We start from the raw sequence: 9,112 nt of genomic DNA on the forward strand, positions 1-9,112 counted from the left end.
AGTCCATTTCTGATACAAACATTTTTAAGCTACTCCAAATCTCAAACTTGTAGATCTAGCTTCCTAAGGCACAGATTCCACATAAAGTTGCAAACCTTACATGCATGCAAGGTGTTAAAGGCTTAGAATACCAAAACCAAGTCTAGAATGAGGTTTAGGGCATGGTGAGGGTTAATACTAGATCAATTTAATATCTTTCCGAATTTGGGACCTAGAGGAGTCCAGATCTGAGACCATATCTTCTGGACAAGTTCAAATCTGAGAATGACCCCATTTTGCCACAAAAATTACCATGTTCATGCATGAGAGAAGATCTAAGAAATGGAAAGCCAAGGTAAAGGCTTTTTACCTTCAAATAAATGTCAAAATGAAGTGGATGTTGGACCTACAGGCTCCTTCTCGTTCCAAGCTTCTAAGTCTTCAAATCTCTTCAAGAAATGCACCAAAACACACTCTTTTAGCCTCACACACTAAAAAAATGGAGAGTTAGCTTGCTAGGGTTTGTTTCTGGACAATAGGCTGGTAAGGGAGGATGCGGAGAGGATTTAAGGTTCTTTAAATAGGGGGCAAACCCTAAAAATTAGGGTTTCCATGCACAACCTCTACTCGTCGAGTCGGGGTCCTTCGACTCGTCGAGTAAGAGTCAAAAACCACGCGGGATGACTAGGTTCGACACGACGAGTTGGGGCCTCCAACTCGTCGAGTTCCTTCAATAAAATGAATAAGAAGCTTTTAAAATATACCTGGGAGTCAGGGTGTTACAACAACAATAGTTACCATTCGAGCATCAAGATGGCAACTTATCAAGCCTTGTAAGGACATAAGTGTCATACGCCGTCTTGTTGTCTTGAGGCCGGAGAGAAGCAGTTTATGGGCCCCGAGATAGTCCATCAGACTGCTGAAAAGTTAAAAGTAATTAGAGAAAGGATCTTAGCAGCTCAGGATCGCCAAAATAGCTATGCTGACAAGAAACGATGACCGATGACATTTGAAGTTGGAGATTCGGTATTACTCAAAGTCTCACCGTGGAAGGGACTTACACGATTTGGAAATAGAGGAAAGTTGACTTCAAGGTTTATTGCACCATTCAAGGTTCTTCATAGGATTGGGAACCAAGCTTAAAAGCTGGAATTGCCATAAGAACTAGATGGAGTTCATAACAATTTCCATTTGTGTTATTTGAGGAAGTTTATGGGAGAAATTCTGGATATAATTCCACTTTCGGAGTTAAGGACGGATGAAAATAAGAGACTAATCGAAGAGCCTGAGGAAATTGTTGATCGTAAGACAAAGAAATTACGACGCAAGATGGTCGACTTAGTGTTTGTGCAATGGAAACATACGAATGGGCCGAACCTTAACTGGGAAAGAGAGAGTGACATGATGAGTCGCTATCTACATCTGTTTGCTGATGCATGATTCCAAGACGGAATCATCCTAAGGAGGAGAGAATTATAACGCCCGTGTTTCTAGGCTAAGCGTTAATAGTATGATGTAATAGTTAGGGTAGACAACTGTAACCTATTTTGATGTAATAAAGAGGAATTATTTGAATATTATGTGATTTATGTGATTTTGTGTGCATTATACTTATTTATAACGATGTAATAAAATAATAATAAAAATAAGCATAAAAAATAAAATAATATATATACCCAATATCTATGAAGAAAGTTGAGGTAGTCGCAACAAGGGTTTCGTGGATATAAGGAACGCTGAAATCTGACTTATAACGAAGAAGTTACGGTCTGTCGAAGTTTTGCGGCAAAACCGACACGACACCGGCAATCGTACAAAGTGAGTTTGTGATAAAATACTTTTTAGCCTTAAAAATCTAAAAAAAAAGTCGTAGTATACGTTAAACCGAAAGCATGCATAAAAAGAACGTCCAAATCTGACTTCGTATGAAGAAGTTATGATTTTTCTAAGATTTAGCACACAGCAGTGCACAACCCAAAATTCGAATTTTAGATCGACCAATTTTTAGCGGAAGCAATCTAAACGAGAATCAACGATCTTGTTAATAAGAACTCAACAATATAAAGACAGACGAAAACGAACGTCAGATGACAAAGTTATGAATTTTTAACAGACTTTACGTGTCCAGGCCTGTTAAAATATAACATTAAAAATAAATTCAAATTTAGCTAACAGAGTCTAAACTAAAGTTGTAGAGTACATCACCACCTACGCGTGGATATAAAGAATGTTGAAAACAGAGATCGTATGCAAAATTTACGAAATATAAAAATCGGAAATAGGCTACTGCGAGGAAGGAGGGTGACGTGGCTTAATCTGGACCATTTCTTGCTCCCCACGGCCTCGCTTCGGATGACTGACAGCTGCCCCCTCATACGCGCATTGTAGCCTCGTACGCACAGCGTACTCCGAGGAGTACGCCCAGCATAGTCCGAGGCCAGCTCCTATAAATAGGTGTGAGGTTCTCCTCAATTCTTCACACCTTCACCCTTCTTTCTCTCTCAAGACTCCAAAAGTATCCCTCCCCTTCCCTAGTACTTCCTAAGTGTTAGAGGCGAGTCCCGGAGCGCGAGAAGGCTCCGAGAAGAAGAGCTTTCTGCTCAGAAGTTCTTTCCCATAGAGCCCGGTTCCTAGCCAAACCACCTAGTAAGTAAGTTATGCTTACCCTACTTTAAGTATAACTTATGTTTAAGTTCAATATCGTTATTATGAACCTATAAACAATCTATGTATTATAAAATATAATATACAAAGTGTTATTATAATATCTTTTAATTACTCGCGGTACGAGGAATCTGGTTTGAAGGGCCGCATAGGGTTGTTGGATTTCAGAAGTACTTAAATGCCAAAATGGGCCTGCCCTCCGGTGTTTCATGTCTGGCCCCTGTCTGTACATAGTGGTTGAAAAGTATTGTTTCACACTTATCAAACGATATCACTCGTAAATATTCGCAATAAATATTAGACTAAAATCTAGCGGTAATGATACTAGGTTTCGTCGAAGGAAAGTAGAATTGTTAGAAGTGAAGCACTGCCCGAGTTTGGAATCATCACTTTAACAAGCGAGTGCATAGTTACTTTCATCTTACACACAGATATGAAGTATTTATTATAAATTACATGCTATGTGTTAGAAAATCGGGATAATAATAGCCTTGGAAATTCTGAGAATTGTGTATACACTTTCAGATTAAAGTATTTGGGTGGTACTCCCAACCTTTAATCGGATAAGACTCAGAAATGAGAACAAGAACAGAAAATCTGGGCGTTATGAATTTCATATGTACCATCAAATGAAGACAAAAATTAGTTAAGTAAGTATTCCATCAGAAAACTGTCATCAGACAGTTGTATGTCTGAAAAATGTTACAAAAAACAGTTTGATGTCTGAAAACTGTTACTAATCTGGGTTATTTATATAAGGGTCATAACAAAGTCAAAAAATCTGGGTTACTAATCGACCCCAGCCCGGGGCTCTGCCCCTTGGACCCCGCCAGGGGCTGCCACCCCTTGGACCCCGCTCCCAGGGGCGCTGCCCCTGGACCGCCGTTCGTTTAGGGAATTCTCCCCCTAAATAACAATATACTTTAAATCTTGAATGAACTTAAACAAGTGTGCACTCCGCACCTTCCTTACTTGTTTAATATTCATCAAGATTGAATTTTGGTCAACAAGTCAATCCATTACACATAAATACACATTGATGATACAAAATCACCAATAAACCTCCCCCATTTAAGTGTAATCTTGATTAACTTAAACAAAACATAACAACAACAAACTGATGCATAAATGAAATTTCGTGACGATTGAATTTCACATTAGTATATTATTCAATCCAAATATTCAAATATCAGGGTGTCACTAAGGATTGGACCCTTTCTATCCATAATGAATACATGAAGATAATACACACAACAATTTACATTCTCATAAATTCTAACTTGACACTATATTTTACTAGCTTGTGTCCCATCCTTTAATAAGCATATTAAAGCCAAGTCCTAACTTCTTGAAGCAGCTACACTTCATGCTTATATAGGTAGTCATTTTATTCTTGCACCTGCAAATGCATTTTTTCAAAAGAACTATTAAGAATATAAATTCAATCTCTTTTACTTGCAGTACTGAACACATACCTTGGGATGATGATAATAATGTGTTCCAATCTTCAAATATCAAGCTTTCCACATTGAATTCAGCATCTAATATTACATTAGATGGGAATTGGGTATCTCAATATAAAAGATTTTAAGTGGACTTTAAACCCATCCCTACAACCGCCTTGTGCACAAGATCTCTTGCTAACCCTTTGGTTAGATGATCAGCTAAATTCAACTGAGTTCTTACAAACTCCACAGATATCACACCAGTCATGATGAGCTCACGAATCATGCTATGTCTAACACCTAAATGTCTAGACTTTCCATTGTACACTTGACTATAAGCCTTAGCCAAGGTTGCAGCACTATCACATCTGATAGAAATGGTAGATATCGGTTTGGGCCATAATGGAATTTCATAAATCAAATTCCTTAGCCACTCAGCTTCTTTACCAACAGCAGACAATGCAATAAACCCAGACTCCATGGTTGAGTTAGTAATACAAGTCTATTTCTTAGATGCCCAAGAAATGGCTCCTCCTCCAAGAAGAAATACCCAACCACTTGTAGAATAGTGATCTTCTAAGTTGGTAATCCAGCTGGCATATGAATAACCTTCCAAAACAGAAGGATATCCACTATAAGTCAACCATAATTCTTGGTTCCTTTCAAATACTTGAATACTCTATTCACTGCTTGCCAATGATGTGTACTATGATTACTAGTATATCTACTAAGCTTTCCCACAGCAAAAGCTATATCAGGCCTAATACTAATCATGGCATACATAAGACAACCAATTGCTCTTGAATATTCAAGTTGAGACACTGGAGATCCTTTATTTGGTAGAAGCTTAAGATTAGGATCTATAGGAGTGCTTACAGGAGAATAAGTCTCAAAGTTAAACTTTTTCAATATCTTCTCAATGTAATGAGATTGAGAAATTGAAATTCCATTGTTCTCTTTTCTAATTCTTATACCAAGAATTACCTCAGCCTCCCCCATGTCTTTTATATCAAAACTAGATGATAAGAATTTCTTGGTTTTATCAACTTCACCTTGATTGGTACCAAAAATTAACATATCATCAACATATAAACAAATTATAACTCCTTTACCATAAGAATCAAAATTGCTATATATACATTTATCTGCCCGGTTTAATGCAAAACCATTAGACAATATCACATCATCAAACTTTTGATGCCATTGTTTTGGTGCTTGTTTCAAACCATCTAATGATTTCTTCAACTTGCACACCTTATGTTCATTACCAGGCATCACAAACCCTTCAGGTTGTTTCATGTAAATTTCCTCATCCAAGTCCCCATTTAAGAATGCAGTTTTCACATCCATTTGGTTAATCACAAGCTTATGTATAGCTGCAAGAGCTAACAACAATCTAATTTTGGAAATTCTAGCAACAGGAGCATAAGTATCAAAGAAGTCAGTGCCTTCCTTTTGTCTAAAGCCTTGGATAACCAACCTGGATTTATACTTATCTATTGTTCCATCCACCTTCATTTTCCTTTTGAGGATCCACCTACTTCCCAATGCCTTTTAACCAGGAGGTAAATCAGATAATTCCCAAGTATTGTTATGCATGCTAGAATCAATTTCATCCCGAATTGCTTCTTTCCAGAAATGAACATCCCTAGAAGCCATAGCTTCACTAAAAGTCTTTGGATCCTCCTTAATATTAAAACAATATTGATGTTGACATATAGTCTCATACCTTGTTCCTTCAACTAGATAAAGTTGAAAATCAGATCCAAAAGGCTTAGCTTTTCTAGCTCTTGTGCTTTTCCTAGGTTCGGGTACAGAACTTGCACCACCAGAAACATCATCAAATTGAGTAGTACTCTTGCTGGAAGATTGATGAATCATGTCCCCTGGTCTAGGTATAGATGTAAATCTTTCTTCATCAAAGATATCATCTCTTGACTCTATCACTGTGTTTACAGACACATAGTCATTAGATTCTAAAACATAGATTCTATATGCTTTGGAATGCTCATCATAACCAATAAAGATACAATCTACACCTCTCTCACCCAATGTTTTCCTTTTAGGTTCAGTGAGCCTTACAACTTCTCTACAGCCCCAAACTTTGAGATAACTCAAATTTGGTACCTTTTTACACCAAAGTTCATAAGGAGTATTCTTACTCCTTTTATTTGGAATTCTGTTCAAGATGTAACATGCAGTTAACATTGCCTCACCCTAAAACCCTTCACTTAAACAAGAATATGACAACATGGAATTAACCATTTCTTTCAAAGTCCTATTCTTCCTTTTAGCTACACCATTTTGTTGTTGTATATATGGAGCTGTGGTTTGATGTATTATTCCAGTTGATTCAAAATAAACAGGATCATAATACTCACCACCTCTATCAGTACACAATACTTTTATTAATTTATTTTTTTGAAGCTCAACTTGTTGTTTATAAATTTTAAATGTATCAAGTGCTTCATCCTTAGAATGTAGCAAATAGACATACCAATATCTAGATGCATCATCAATAAAAGTAATAACATACTTTTTGTTTCCAAGGGAAGGTGTTGCATGGAAATCACATAAATCACTATGTATAAGATCCAACACCTTGCTTTCCCTAACAACATCTTTGAAAGGTTGTCTAGTGATTTTAGTTAGCATGCATGTTTTACATTTTTCATTATTTTGCATATCAAAAGTAGGAATTAAACTGATTTTAGACATGTCTTTTAATTTATTGTAATGAATGTGTCCTAGTCTAGCATGCCATAATTCAGATTTATTAAAATTATTGCTAGTACTACTAGAAGCCATGCAAACAGAATTATCACTAAAACGATAATGAATATTAAGCCTAATCATTCCATTACATACATAGCCAAATCCAATAAAAGAACCATGTCTTGACAAGATATACTTGTCACTTTCTAACACTTGTTTGTAACCACAATTATTTAATACAATTTCAAACACGAGATTATTACGAATCCCTCGAACATATAAAACATTGTTCAAACACAAACACTTTCCAGAAGTAAAGTAAAGTAAAACATATCCTAAACCCTTGATTGGTTCAGTTGCAACATTTCCCATTTTCACCACAGATCCATCTTCAATTGGTTTACATTTCTTGAACCAACGAAGATCCTTACATATATGGCTTGTTGCTCCCGAATCAACCCACCATGCAACATCATCATCTTGCACATAAAATGCTTCAGAAATCACAGAAATATAATTCGGAACATATTTAGAATTCTGCATGGAAACATAAAATCTGACCTTGTTGCTTTTCTGGATCCTTGGATCCACTTGGTCCAGTACCATCCTTATTCACTTTGCGAAGACGACAATCTTTCTTGAAGTGACCCGGTTTGTTACAATTCCTACAAACCAACTTAGCCTTCTTGTTGGAAGACTTGTCATCCTTTCCTTTAAACTTCCTTTTCCCATTAGACTTCTTGGGATTCTTTGAACTTTCTCCTTCCACCATGTTCACAGAAGAGGAACCAACTTGGTTCTTGCCTTTAGGATTATTGTCAAGTTCTTGAGTCCTTATGGACTCTTCAATCCTTAAATGGCTTCCAAGTTGAGTTAAAGTCAATTCCTCTTTGTTATGTTTCAGATTGTGTTTAAAATCCTTCCAGGAAGGGGGTAATTTGTCAATGATCATAGCCACAGAAATGGCTTCATCCATTTTCAAAGTGTGTTGAGAAAATTGTCCCAGAATCCTTAACATTTCATGGAATTGTTCCATAACAGGCCTGGAGTCAATCATCCTGTAACCCATAAAGTTACTAAGAAGAAACTTCTTACTAGAAGCATCTTCAGCCATGTACTTGGATTCAAGAGAATCCTACAGTTCTTTTTCAGATTCGAAATTTTGATAGATATCAAAAAGAGAGTCAGTCATACCATTGAGAATATGACCACGACATATGTAATCATCATTTTCCCACTTTGATCTTCTTCTTGTTGCCTCCAAAGGTTCATCTTCAACAGATTCTGGTAAAACTAGCATGGGTATACTAAGAACATACACCACTTTCAAAGTGGTAAGGAGAAACTTCATCTTCTTCTACCATCTACGAAAATCTTACCCTTCAAACTTGTTCAGTTTTTCAAACTTACGTGTCATTTCCTTCACATAATCACCACTTGCCATGATCACATAAATACTTTAATCTTTGTTAGAAAATCGGGATAATAATAGCCTTGGAAATTCTTAGAATTATGTATACACTTTCAGATTAAAGTATTTGGGTGGTACTCCCAACCTTTAATCAGATAAGACTCAGAAATGAGAACAAGAACAGAAAATCTGGGCGTTAGGAATTTTGTATGTACCATCAAATGAAGACCAAAATTAGTTAAGTAAGTTTTCCATCAGAAAACTGTCATCAAACAGTTGTATGTCTGAAAACTGTTACAAGAAACAGTTTGATGTCTGAAAACTGTTACTAATTTGGGTTATTTATATAAGGGTCAAAACAAAGTCAAAAAACCGGGTTTATTTCCAAAAATTATGATTTCTGATGAATTTTTAATATAGCAATATAACCCAAATAAGAAACCTTGCCATCTCATCACATGTACACCCTTAGACAGTCCCACTTCGGCGACAATTAACTGATGGGTTCCCACTGGAACAATAGTCACTCGGTACTCCACTTGCCATCTCACAACTCGAGTCTCAACATGACCAAAATTAGGACATCATACTCGGGTACCTCGGTATACCATCACAACATCTCACGATGTCTTGCCTCAACCACCGATCTTCCACTCACGCAACTCGTAACCTCGAAATACTCTAATCTCACAAATTGAAACACAGAGGAATCGTCAATGACTGAAAACACATTGACGGAAATCCGAAGCTCTATCCCCTGCATATCACAACCCATATGAAACTACTCATACCGACTCTGAAATTGGTTGCTAAATCAACTGCTGCCCCTCCTGGAGTATAGATCACAATCTATACTTAAACCTGCAAATCTCAGCTATTGCACCCTGACCTCAGCGAC

This window comes from Lactuca virosa, chromosome 9 (genome assembly GCF_052849685.1).
Source record: "Lactuca virosa cultivar CGN04683 chromosome 9, Lactuca_virosa_CGN04683_v6, whole genome shotgun sequence".
NCBI lineage: Eukaryota > Viridiplantae > Streptophyta > Magnoliopsida > Asterales > Asteraceae > Lactuca > Lactuca virosa.